General features: G+C 39.8%; 1 pseudogene across 4 annotated transcripts; it reads right to left on the bottom strand.

The window, feature by feature from the left end:
- Positions 1–8,988: 8,988 nt before the first annotated feature.
- Positions 8,989–12,820, bottom strand: LOC104593436 (F-box/kelch-repeat protein At3g61590 pseudogene; annotated as a pseudogene). 4 transcript variants are annotated; one of them, XR_016078760.1, is made up of 3 exons: positions 12,262–12,767; positions 11,296–11,411; positions 8,989–10,967 (listed from the first exon to the last, which is right to left on the bottom strand). The product of XR_016078760.1 is annotated as an F-box/kelch-repeat protein At3g61590 pseudogene, transcript variant X2 (transcript). The 4 variants fall into 4 exon arrangements; XR_016078759.1 differs by lacking the exon at positions 11,296–11,411 and having other exon boundaries at positions 12,262–12,820; XR_016078761.1 differs by lacking the exon at positions 11,296–11,411 and having other exon boundaries at positions 8,989–11,047.
- Between the last annotated feature and the right edge of the window lie 1,596 nt (positions 12,821–14,416).

The raw sequence follows: 14,416 nt of genomic DNA, 5'->3' as shown, positions 1-14,416 counted from the left end.
TGAAAGTAATCTATACTCGGAAAAAATTTTTGCACACAAAGAGTTTTGCAAAATACTTGTATTCCATTGATAAAGTACTTCGAGTACATAGTAAAAAAAACAACAAATAGATTACAACTATTTAGCCGAGCTCGGAGGCTCGAGATATCAAATATTTACAAAGGGGGTCCAAGAAAAGAGGCATCAGTCGATTTGGGGCTCCTCATCCCCAGTAGAGGCATCAGTGGACAGATCAGTCTCCATGTGGTCCTCAATGGCATCGGCTCCCTATCCCTCTCTCATTGTCTCATTGTCGAGAAGGTCGTCATCGCTCTCCTCCTCGAAGTCCGAATCCTTAGCGGCTTCAACGGTCATCTCCTTGGTGATCTTGAATGTTGTGATGGCACTGAGGTCGAGGTGGGGAATTCACGCCGGGTCAACCATCTGCTGAGCTTAAACCCCTTGTGCTAGCCCGTGTCCTGATCTTGACCAACTTCTCGCGATACTCCGTCGAAGGCTTGTATTCCTCGACCACCTTGATCTTGGCAACCTCCATCATCTGGAGTAGAATTTCAGGCTGCTCCTTCACCAGCACCTTGAGGTTCTCATTCTCTCTCTTCAGAGTCACCTCGCGCTCCACTAGCTTCTTCTTCTCCGCTTCCAGCTCCTTCTTGTCTCGCGCATCGTTCTTCAACTGGTTGATCTCGTTACAAGCTAAGTTGAGCTTGGAGTGGGCACTTCGGGAGGACTCCTCAGCTTCGAGAGCTCGCTTTAAGTTCACCTTGGACTGGTAGGATAGGGCATGGATCGAGGAGTTCACCTGACAAAAGAAGAAAACAAGTATAAGTATGAAGAAAATCTAAGTATAAAGAAGCCTGAAGGTTAAGTACGTACCACCATGCAAGCGTTGCTACTTTGGCCCCGAGCTAAGCGATCGGTAAGTTAACCCAACAAGCGGCCTCCTCGGCGAATACCGCATCCTTGCTTTTGAGGAGGCCGAACTTCGGAGTCAAAATGCTCAAAGCATAAGTATTGCTACTCGACGGAGTGGTGGTTGCTTGTACGTGCTGGGGCTCGGAAGATGTGGTCTCCTCGGGCACGCGAGGCGTAGTAGCCTTACCTTGGTCCTCCTCAACCAAGTCAATCACAGGAGGTTGTTCGGCAATTGGTTGGTGCTTGGGGACGGAGGCGCCGACATTGGAGGTGGTGGTCTCGGTGTGGAGGCGAGCCTTCTTAGAGGCCCTCTTCTTCTTCTTTCCCTTTTGCATACTCCCAAAGAGCTCATCGGCGAGGATGTCATCCATGGCAGTTGCAAAAAGATGACTAATCGAGTTAGATGCAACATCAAAGTAAAACAAAACAAAGAAAACAAGTATAACAGTTGGCGACCTACCAGGAGGACTTAGACCAGCTTGTACGAGCTTCTCCTCGGTCACAAAGTTTCGAACTTCAGGCCGAGCTTCGGCCAAGATTGGACCTCCTCTCGTGTATTTGAGTCCAATCTGACATCGGGGTCTCGGATGACTGCCCTCTAGTGAGTCGGGAACGGCCACCCCTCAGTGCTGCAGCTTGTACCTGGGGTCGAGGAGACATGTAATAACTCCGTCTGTGCTCAGGTAGAATACAAGCTGAGTTCTTCTTGATGGAGAGGATCAAAGAGAAGATGTCGAGGTCTAGAGGTCAGTTATAATCGTGGAAAAGGGAAATGGTACCTACGATGTTGCGGATAGAGTTTGGATGTAGCTGGTCTATGGCGATATCAGAAAACTTAACGAGTTTGACTATGAAAGGGTGGAGTGGAAGACACATCTCGGCTACAAGCTGCTCCTCGAAGACCACGATCTCGTCATGACCGTGATCCCAAGGAAAGTTGCTTAAGGGAATACTGTATACAAAGTTATTAGGGAGTCTATATCGAGCTACTAAAGAGAGGAGCCTATCCGTTGTCATTGTAGGTGGACCAAAGCTGTCCAGCAGGCGACCTCGGTGTGAGGTGGAGGCCGATTTGCCAGAGGCTTCTCGCTCTAGCCGAGGTGAGTCTGCCTTGGACGGGTTGGAGTCCACATCCTGTGCTGAAGTGCCCACCTCGGTAGGACGAGGCTTCGTGGTCTGTGCTGAGGTACCCACCTCGGCCCCAACGGATTCACATCTCCCGTCTAAAAGGCTATCTAAGCTAAGACTAGACATGCTGATGGAAAGGACAGTGGAATCAAAAGCAAAGGAAGACAAACTCACCAGAGAAGACCGAAGAAATAAAGACAACTTCGGACTCGGGAATAGCTGACGTTGAGCTGGGATACTTGAACGTGACTTCAAGGACTTTAGATTTGCGGTTTGTGGTGAAGAAAATGGGCCCTTCGGCCCCTATTTATAGCCATTATATCCAGGGATCAACGGCCAAGATCCGTGCGATCCAATGGTTCCTAGGAAAACCAGCTACGCGCTACCCGAGGTTGAAATTAGTTGAGCGTGCGTTTTGACGTCCATGGAGTTTATAATCGGCTTGACGTCCGTGCATACCTGATACGCAATCTGGGTCATTTCCTGGTCGAGCCAAACGGTCAAACAGGTCTAGCTGAAGGTCCGCCCTTCGTACCACCTAGACATCGTGCCAAATCCACTTGGGCTCATCATGAACTCCCTACGCTGGGTCATGACCCTTGGCACGAGGAGTGGGGGGCAATTGATGAGGGGTAATTTGGCACGACCTAGTAAGCAATGGTCACGTGGACGCGATTTGCCAGTAGGATAACAACTCAGCAAGAGGAGCTTAGTTAGTAGATTTCAGAGCTCGAGTGTTTGGTCACCTCGATACAAAGCCCCCTCGGCATAGAGTTCCCTCGGTATAGAGGCACCTCAACACCAAAGCCAATTCGGGGCCTACGAACCAAAGTGACACGTAATCGACTCCAGAAGCTTCTCAGCAGACTCTGAACCTCCCGGGATCTCATCGCGTAACGACAGGCCTTATCCTCTACCTGTTCGGATCGAGCGGTAATGATAGACTTCATTGACTGGTACATTACTCACCGTCTAAAGCGAAAAGTGGATCTCATCTACCCAGGCCGAAGATCCCAGAATCGTTTCGTTAGATCCACGGTAACTCAACTATAGAAGGGCATTAACCTCTTCAGGGCCCAGGTACGCACGATTATTTACATACAAGCTCTCTACCATTCAAGCTTTTAGCTCGCAACCATAGCAAGAATACTAACTTAAGCATCGGAGCGACCTCACCGGGTCACCCACCCTGGTCTCTCTGATCTCTACTTTTTAGCTTGACCCAGCTCGCCATGCGAGCAACATCCAGGCAACCTTCCAGTTAGGAGCTTCTAGGTCGTGCATCATCAATATATATATAAACAAATATATTTGTTTTCGAGCTTTCGAGCCGAACTTGAGCTCATTAAATATTTAATTGAATTGAGTTCAAGTCAAAAAATATAGTTCAAGTTAAACTCAAGCTCGAACTCGAACTCGAACCTAATAGCATTTTAGTCAAGTTGAGCCAAGACATGCCAAAATTTGGCTCGGCACAGCTCAATTACACCCCTAATGATGCAAATTAGAGACAACTTCAGTTTATCCATATGAGGAGCACGAATCTCCTAAAAAACAAAATATTTGCTCACATATCATCCAGCCGCATATTAGGAATATCTCCCATAATATGCGACGAAATTTCTCTACTTTAACAAATTGTGCAAAGTTTCGGTTTACATATCCCTTGTAGAGCGTTCCTACACCAACCTCACGATACATTCAGCTCTGCATTGGAAGTACCTATGTACATGTATTTTGTCATTCATGGGGAGATATTTTCAATACACAACTGCAATATGCTATGAGGGAGTCTCCCAATTTTCTCCTCACACTGATCTCTCATGTTCCAGCTGCAGATCAGAAATATCTACTATACATATATGTTATTATTTATGGGAAATGTTGATTTGGCTGTAAGGTCGGTATGAGAAACATATCTAATCTCGCTGTGATGATGGTGTGAAAAGCATCGTGTGAAAGAATAAATCCAAATTACTGAAAAACTCTGCTCATATAACATCTAGCTGCACATTGGAAATATCTTTATTACATGTATATTAAATTGATTGGAGATATTCCCTATGTACAACTAAATTCCCATACTTTCATCTTATGTGGAGAGTTTTTACTTATTAGGAATCCCTAGCAGCTGAAACTTGAAATCAGGAAGAGAGAACAAAATGAGATTGGTTTTGCGGGGTGTTATGCAGCCATGGGAACCTCTGATCTTGACTCTTCCCCTCCCCTACCCCCTCTCTCTCTCTTTCAGTTACAGGGTTACAGCTCTCGATCACTTCCCTCCTATAACTTTTTTGCTTTTAGATTTTGATTAAGATCAGATATCAAAACTATGATCAATTAGATGGTTATGGCCTAGAGAGGACACCCTCTGTCTCTGTCTCTGCCATGAACCCGAGGCTGAGGAAGTGAAGAGGATACCACCAAAACCCCATCTCGTTGGAAATAGTTGAGTCCATCTCAGCAACACTTTTCAGTGTACTGGGTTATGTTTGTTGTTTGTTTGAGGTAGCGTTTGGACTGTAATGCTTGGAATTTCCGCAACTTTTGAAAAGATCATGTTAAGCATAATTGTGAAAGACGTCTGCACTCTGCAATCTCTTGGAAGTTGAAACATAGAAGTTTGCAAGGCAATGGTGGCCTCAGATTTCGAGGTTTGGTGAACTTTTGTAATCCTAAAACAAAAATTGATTTCTGTGATTATAAAATAACGGCAAATTTATTAAAGTATTCGTATGGTTTAGAAAATTGATTAATTCTTCTGTTACATTATGGTTTTTGAATCGCCGTTGATTTAGATGGTCGGACCGTTTGGTCTGAGAATTATTTAAACAATCAGTTCTGTTAATTATTTAAGCAAAAAAATCGTTGAATCAATCAACGATCCATCAACCTAAGTGATCAAACCGTTAAATCGTTAATCTATTCAACAGTTTTTTACCATTTTTTATTTTTAATTATTTTTATTTTTTAATTTTTTATTAGAACAGACTATCAACTATCCGTTTCAACTGAATAATGAACCGTTGATCCAGAAAAATGGCCAAAACGGTTCCATTTCCGAGTCATTATTGTCTTAAATAATTCTCCCTTATTGTTAACTTTCTATCACACTCCTCCTCCGTGACCGCTGAACCAGAAGTGACCTGAAACAGCTTGGGACCCAATCTGCCACTTTCATCTCCAAGTTTAGAACCACCGGATTCATGTATTCCTAAAATCATAATAAAATAAAAGGAGAAGCAAAGAAAATAATGGCAACTTTTGAAAACATCATGTTGTAAAGGGAGGGCGGTGTGTTAGATCATGTTGGAATTAACGTGAGAATCCGAGAGGCTTCTCCATCTCTGTTTACAATCGAACCACCTCCAAATTCGACAAGACACTGGAGCGAGCTAATCAAGAAGGCAACCTCCGACTTACCGATAGCGAGCTAACCCTCTCTGAATTCATGGAGGCCGCTGACTGCATCATTAACACAGAGCGTCGAATGCGTGAAGAGGCAGATCGTGGTATTCTATTGAGCGTTTCAGGTGGAGGAGAGGGTGCCCGTCATAGACCTTCACTCATGCCCAAGGGGCGTTTCAGATCTGTTGCTAGTAGGGTTTCTTACAAGGCAAAAATGGCATTTCAGATCTATCCTTTTTTTTTTTGATAACGTACAAAGCATACAACCAACGAATGTAGATTTTGTACCGAACCAGACAGCTTCCCACCGGGTCAGATTTTTTCCTTTCCTTTGTTGATTGGATATCAGTCATCGGAAAACAAAACAGAGAGGGCCTGATCTGGGGTGTTACCACGGTTGGTCCTTTCGAACTAAATGCCGCTACTACTGGCGATGGCGTAACATTCAGTACTTTCCCACTAAAACTCAGCACTGCCATCGTTTTCGGATCTGATCTTGCATACTCCCTAAGCCCCTAATCATATTCCCTACCTTCCTCCCCACTTCAACCGTTGGAAGTAAATGGCTTTCCACCACCAGCTCTTCGCCGCTGGCCACCGTGTTCGCCAGTATCATGCCCAATTCACCTGCATCACGAACTACCGCACCTTTCTCTACTCGCGCACAAATACCCCAGTCACAGAGTACCACCTTCCCGCAAACCCGTTCCGGTTCAAGCGAACCAGGCAAGCACAAGTTGCTCATCCTGTTCCTCTTGCCGGTTTCCTTCCCATACCCTTTCCGTTGTAGAGTGACACGTCAAAGGTGAAGGGTGGCTTGCGACCGCATCTTCCATGTCTCTTCTCCGGCCGCAAACAGATGTGATACCGAACTTAGGATCTTGGTCCAAGAACACCGGCTGGATCAGAACAGGATCCATTGGCTCACTTGGCCCTGAGATTGAACTGCGCTTGAACCAACCCTATCCAATATGTTATTAGGTAGGGCCTGGTTTCAAATTCTTGTAACCCACGCAGCCTGGTTGGTTCTAAGATTTGGAGTTTTTCTCCTACCCAAACGAACCCAGAAAACCAACCTTGACTGGCCTGGGTGGAACTGGCCTTAGAACCTAATTTGTCTTAAAATAGATGCCAAAATACTTTTAGTGATGTGAATGTTTGAACCTAACTATTCATTGTTACAAAGACTAGGGTCTCACTTAACAATTAAGCCACTTAAGTAAATTAATAATTTTCATCAATTTAATATTTGAATATGTATAATATATAAAAGGTAATATTTACAAAATTTAAATTATAATAATAAGTTTTAAAAGGTAATATATCTTGATAAAATACAGATTAAATTATTCAATTTAATCAATAAAAGTAATATAAATTTTCAACTATATATTATCATTATTGAAAATCAAGTTTAAACATTTTACGAATGTGATATTATTATTATTATTATTATTATTATTATTATTATTATTATTTTTGGTTCCATGGATAGACCCTGTAAAAGACCTTAGAATCACCAAGGCAGAATTGACTTTGAAACCAATCTTGACAAGGTAAGTTTCAGTTCCAAAAACCTATAATTGACCCCTATAGGGTAGGTTCTAAATTTTGCCTTGAAACCGAACCAAACCAACCCACACTCAACCTTAGTATGAGCAACTTCATACAAAGAAACCAAACAATAGACAAATGAAAATCAGAGAAATTTCTTTTCTCAACTTCAATTATGCATCTTGTAAATAGAACTTCTTCACTTCTATGAATTTTCCATTTAAATTTCCTTTAACACTTTCTTTCCATGCTAGAATTCCTTGTCAAGTTCCAAAATATTGATAGTACAATACAAAAAATTGAAAATAACGCACATCAATTGCTTGGGTACTATCTTTTTCAATATATTATTTGTACATAATTTTATTAGGATGGAGCTATTAATATCCCATAACTCTCCATATTTTGCATTTCAATGCCTTTCATGGGAATTATTTTTTGAATTTTGAGAGGGGGGAAATTGGTCAATGGGATTGTGAATCCTATTGACTAAGAAACCCATATTCTTTTTTCAGATTTATGTGAAAACATGGAAAAGTTTATTTTCCTGGGTATCACTCCTAGGCAGATAAATAACTTTTCCACTTTAAGAAAAGTTGCCAGCACTAGGACGGAATAAAAATGTCCCTTTTAATAATGAATTTTTATAGTTAAATTAGTTATTATCTTATTTACCTAAGAAATAAAAGAATATGGGTAAATGCATTTACATGGGTAAATATTTATTGGGAATAAAGTTATTTACTTGCGTAAAAGAGGAAAGGGCCTCAAAACTAACAAGATATGCCCCATATCAAACCTATCATGTCGATACTTTAATTGAATCATTTCAAGATATTAAAAAAAAGATGATATTTGTTATTTAGTCCAAGTATGACATATGCACGCCACAACCCACGTGGCAATGGGATACTTGGATCCGAACGAATTTCGGCCAAATCCGAATCCAATTCGATTAATGGAAAGGGAAATCCGCATCCAATCCAAAATCTGATTGGATTTGAAGATCCTACATCATATTTAAATTCTATCCAATCCAATTAGGTTAACAGATCATCTGATCCGAGATCAAATGTTAATCAGTTTTTGGACTTTTGGAGTCTTTTGACACCCCTAGTTCGATCTGCTCTCGTAGTTGGAATCAAGTTTCAGTGTGCAACTCTGTTTCATAGCGAAATCAAAAGAAACTTGTTTATGCTTAATTTGAAAAGAGTATAAATACAAATATGTACAGTACAATTAGGTACAAAACAATACAAAATATAAGGTTTTGCACTCTACCATATTTGTATTTATACTCCTTCCAAACTGAGCCATATAGGCTCAATTTGAAAAGAGTGCAAATACAAATACACATGTACATATTCATACATATACAGTATGCACGGTATATTTGTATTTGTGTTTTATATATACCATGCAAATACATATAAAACGATAAAAACAATACCAAGGTTTTACACTCTAAATGCTACTAAGCCTTGTGGTCCCCCCATGCCATAGAACCACTGCAATTGTGATAGATTCGTCCACTTGTCACAGTTGTCAAATGTGCGAACTCATAAAACTTTATGAAGTGGAGGAATCAATAAAAATTCCAAAAAATAAATAATTGAATGTGTCCTCTTTGTTGGAAGCGATTCTCGGTGCAATAGCTCTGCCTCGTGGCAAAACCAGAAAAGACATTTGTTTAAGCAAAGGAGGAAAAGAAGAATTACCTCGCCATCATGAATTCATGATTTGAGATGGTGATTACAATGGCCGCCGCTCAATGCCTTCCATATTACGATTTATAATTAAATGAGTAGAGGTGACTGGTTTGGCTGTACCACTGCACAATCATTCCGTATGAAGTATGAACAACTCAAACCAACCATGATTAGTGTCACATTATTCAAAAGCTTCTTTATTGCATGACAAGCGTGAAGGAGTAATGCCAATTCACAGGCTGGAATGGATTTCAATTTTAAAAGGTACTCAAACGTCTTGCAAAAAACAGCTTATGATTTTCACTCTGCAATCACCCCAAAAAATGCTTTATGAATACTGACAAGGAAGTATTCACTCATCCCAAGCTTATAATCCTTTATAATATGAACTACGAAGCAGTTCTATACAAATGCAAACAAAAACAAAAAACTGAAACTCCTGTGCATACAGACACCAGAAAGTACTCACCCATCCAAACTCCAAAGCTTATACTCAACATGCAAACACAGCAAACACAGACCACAAAGTGAATAGCAGTGCAAGCCCATACACAGAATGAATCACAACGGCAAGCCCATTCCCACAAATTTGCCTTGGAGTTGCATGAAACTTTCATCTAGTGAAAGACTGGATATTGGAAATGCCTCTCTTACTGTTATCTCGAAAGGGACCATATCACCAATGATTGTACAAATTGTGAACTCCAGATTTGATCAGGGTGAAATAAGAAAATTACCAGATTCAAAAGATCTAAAAGAGGGCAAGAAGGAATAGCAGTTATAGTAGATGCTCTCATTTTGAAACATAAATTGATAAGATCCAGCAAAAAAGAATACCAGTGTTTAGGGAAAGAAACAGTAGGAAATTTGGAAAACAAGAATTAAGGAATTGAAAACGGTATTGGGTTTTCTTGATAGGGAAAAGACAGATTAAGTAGAACTTTTCCCATAAGCTTTTCTGATCATATCAAATTGTTAAGACCATCCAAATCAGATCAGAAGAGAATACCAAACCCAAATCAAGGTGCAGTTTCAAGCCTGGGTTCAAAGCAAAAACCAGAGAAGAGCTGAAGTGGGAATCGCTTTGTTACAGGGCATTTCTGTGACCACTTCCATTGCTTCAGGTTCATGTCAAACACAAGGAGAGCTGGAGCTCCATAACTCTGGATGTAGATGAGATCATCAGTGCCACTGCTTGCAAAGACTTCATCAAACTCTCCAAATCCTTGAAAGAATTTGTGGGGCATCCGAGCTACCTCTCGCCATTCTTTCCTATCAAGAACCCAAATGCCAATACCCTTAATTATGTCAGGTCGGTCTTGTTTCCCAATCCCACCTACCATTACCAGCTTATCCTTCAGGTTCATAAGGCGACCACAGGTAAGAGAGCAAGGTACAGGGATAAAAGTCCTTATCAGCATACCGTGGGAAGATCGACTAGAGAGATCATACATTACCAAGCCATGGCGGTCAGGCCAACGCATGCCGCCTCCTGTTGAGTAAATCAAGAAGTATAGAATCCCATCACAGATCACACTCTCATCACCACCTCTCCACCCTGTAAACATCTCTGTAGCAGAAGTCACCCATGTCATTGTTTCTGAATCATAAACATGGATAGAGAGATCCCATTGGAAAAAGTTGCCAGGGACTTGCTTAGATTTTGCAATTGTAATGGTATAATTGTGTGATACCCTGTCTACTGAGATTGCAAGGGCACTGTAGTCAGAATACCTCAGACCAGGAGGTTCCTCAAGCTTTTTATAGGCTTTGGTGATTGGATTACAGACAAATAGCTGGCTTCTGCTATCATTGTCCATGAAGCAAACCAACCCACATGATGAGGCAATAAACCAATTAGATGTCTCTATACAGGGAAGATCAACACCATACCATTTCCGAAGAATAGGATCATAGGCATACCCAATGGGATCATCAGAGCTGGTAAACATGTAGTACCAGGGTTTCTGTGACAAGACATTTAACTTTTTGGAATTTACAATTTCCCTCCATCTTTTACACACACAACCTGCTCTGAAGATGCTTGCAACAGGGAGATAAGCTAGGATTCGTTCCAATAGTTCATCAGGGAGAATGGCATCCAATGAAACCAGTGAATTTTCTTTGCTGCCTTCATCACACATCTCCGAGAATGGTTCAAACTCTGAAATCTCCGGGATTTCTCTTCCAATGTCATCAAAGTGATCAGTGAACCACGAGGTTTCCCCTTCCATGATCTAGAAATATAAAAATGCCCTGAAGAAAACAAACCGAAGGAAGAAATAAAACCCAAGTTTCTTGTAATTGCAGCATATCCACATTAAAAGCGCAAGCACCTATAAGAATCCTAAGTTAATTGGAAATCCGAAAAAATCAAGGTCATTTCATATTACCATAAAATCAGGAGTGGGAAAAGATCAATGCAAAGAACTTACCACCAATCAAGTAGGGAAAACAATCACCCTACCTCAATATGGAATCATCTGATTAAAAGAGATATGCAAAGAAATAATGGGACTGAAATCCATGGTATCTAAGCAAAAAAATAGTATGAGAATTCAGATTAAGTAAAACAGTACACAACCTCAGTGCTCGGTAGGTAAAGAAAGAACTAATTGCATGGTCTTATATAGAAACGCCACTCAACCTTAAACAATCTTCAGTAATATGCCCAAGTCCACCGTTTTTCAGTGCTCAGTCCTAAGTTTATAAGACCATAAATTAGATGGCTCCTCCTCCAAATAAATAGTAATATCAGACTTGAATGCAAAGGAGCATATTTAAAGGACTTATATGTTATAACTGAAGCCGACCAATGAACCAAATTTAAATATCTACAACTGAAGGTGACCAGAGAGAGAGAGAATCTTCTCAATGAATTTATGACTCAACTGGTACAATCTTCAAATGTTAAAGTTTGCAAAAGAAAATGGAGATCCAACCAGACCTTAGAACATACAAAATATATCATTAAACTTCTGAGAAGAAATAACGACAAACAAGGTAAAAAGCAGAATACCAACGTCACAGTTTCTAGATTCAGATATACTATTATATTAAACTCCTATTCGAAGAGGCAATAGTTTAGATAAAGAAAATTGACTGTCAAAGAAGCAAGGTCTAACAAAAAGGGATTAGAACTACATGTATCAAATCTAAATTACATTGAAGGACCTCAAATTGAACATAGGAAAGAAGCAAGAAAATCTAATAACAGACCCCGTATCACCAGTAATATAACAAAACGAAGATGATAAATGTATTCAATAAATAAACGAATGCAAAAAGGCTTCACAAATAAACACAATCGTTGCTAGACAATCTAAACACGAAACCCTAAAATCGATTGCCCATGAAACGCAGAAAATGAAAAGAAAGAAACAATGCTGTAAGAGATTAGTGCATGTAAACCCATCAAAGAGACATTCCACCTCCTAGAAAGAAAGAATGAACACAAACGACAATACAAATTAAAACAAACACAGATTAAAACACACACAAAAAAAGTGATCAACGAAAACAATAAAACGATCGACAAATATCAACATACCTTCCCCAGAACAGAGTTCTATTTTTACTTTTCCACAACCTCCTTTGCCCTTAGTAATCAAATGGTGTCTTCCTATTCCATTCCATAATCTCTAGATTTAGAAAGGGGAAAGGCAAGAAGGGATCGTACAATGAATCCAATGGCTCATCTTTGAAAATATGTAAAAGCATATGGATATAGAGAGAAAGAGAAAACGAGAGAGAGCGAAAATGGGTGGCTCAGTTTTCTCTTAGAACTACAGATTTAGCAGAGAAGAAGCCTGCAGCGTCCCATCATCCATGTAGACTTTCCTATGGAGAGAGAGATGGGAAACACGGCTTTTATTTCGATACAACAAAACGACAGGCAGAAACGGAAGGCGGTTTTCTATAGGGTTGTATCGAGAACGAGAGTGAGAATCAGAATGTGTGTGAGAGAGAGAGAGGGAGTGAAGAGGGAAGGGAGTGGGTGAGAACTGAGAAGGGGCTTGTTTGGGGTCCGCTTTTGCTTTTCTATAGTCAAATGGCTGTATGTGTTTAAGCTTTGTGGCTTTTCATGAGAGACCATCAGGTTTTTGGCCTCACTGAAAAGCAAAATAAATAAATAAATAATGCTTTCTTGCTCATCAGTCCTCAACCCCATTTCTCATCTTTCGTTTTTTTTTTTGCATTACCAAAAAAACTTTTGCTTTTCTCTTTTTATTTATTTTTAATTTTCCTCTAAATCTCCAACACAACTCTGGACAACAAAGTTTGGCTGTTTGAAATAAAACAGGTTGGGCTGTTTTTGAGCCTCCTGCATATGACACGTTAGCATGGAATATGAACTTAGCGTAAAAGAATAATTAAAGCAGCGCAGGCTGTTTTTTTTACCAAACAGCCAAACTATTCTCACCTTGGTGGTTCAGGGCTTTTCCCCATCCAGCTTTCTCCCTTTTGGGGTTACGTCCAAAATCCAACCTATGTAGTAAGTTTTCTCTATACTTGCTTCAAGTAGTGAAGACCTTGTTGTTTTCAACTTTTCATGTCTGTACTAGGGCCATTATAGGCCTCCTTTACGGCCTTACCTAACACGAGTCTCATGACTCATACTAGCCAGAGGTAAAAATAACACGAGTCTCGCTTTCAAAGAGAAATTTGTACGATAAATGATTTGGATTTTACAAGGAAAATGATAGGAGAAGAGAAAAAAAACTTGAAATAATAAAAATGATGGGAAAAAAATAAAAATAATGGGTATAAAAACTCATTTCAGGATTTTCTACTTTTTTTTAACAAAAGCAAAGTACATTTGAATTAGGAATGTTTGGTATCTGTTGTCGTTTTTTCAAACAAAAGTAATGCTTTAGATTTGTTAAAATGATTTGGGTATTTGCATATTTTATATTGTTATATGGTGATAGAGAGCACACATAAGCAAAAAGTTGGGTGATGTTTGGCATCGATGATAATTTCTTGAAAATCACTGTCATGTTCGAGCCATGTCAGTGGTAGAGGAGTTGGTGTTGAAATTTTTGTTTGGTTGGCCGACTTTGATGATTTTCTGGAAATCGACCAAAAATTGATCTTGAAATCATCCCTCTTTAGGGATCACATTTTTTGATGATTTCCTGATTTTTAGCTGATTTCAATGTTTGATGACGATATGGCACTGAATAATAACTCTAATACAAAAATAATTGACCCTTGAAAATCAATACCAAATATATTTAGCCAGTTTCTCAAAAATTGACTTACATGGCAGAAATGATAACAAATAACAAAATTTACTGATATTTGAAAAAAAAAACAGTGATATAAAAAATCGCCTATTTTTGAAAAATCAACAAGAATCAGCATTGATGCCAAAATCACCTTGAAAATATGCTTCCATTGCAAAATAACGTCAAGATGATATTTTCTTCAAAAATTACTCTCACACATAATACAAAGCATTCAATATTGTTTGAAACAACTTGAAAAATGTTAAACAAGTAAAAGTGTGGGAGAGAGCAAAGTGCCTCTACTTAATACTAGGGGTGTCAATTGGACTGGATTTGGTCCAATCCGGTCCAGTCCAAACTATGTCCAATCCAATCCAATGAATATTTTGGACTATTTTAGATTAGCCTATTTCAATATTTGGACTGTCCAATCTGTTTTAATTTAGATTGGTTCTAACCTAAACCTGGTCCATT

The sequence above is a fragment of the Nelumbo nucifera genome, chromosome 7 (genome assembly GCF_055504915.1).
Source record: "Nelumbo nucifera cultivar China Antique chromosome 7, China Antique-T2T, whole genome shotgun sequence".
Taxonomy (NCBI): domain Eukaryota; kingdom Viridiplantae; phylum Streptophyta; class Magnoliopsida; order Proteales; family Nelumbonaceae; genus Nelumbo; species Nelumbo nucifera.
This window is presented reverse-complemented; position numbering and strand designations above follow the sequence as displayed.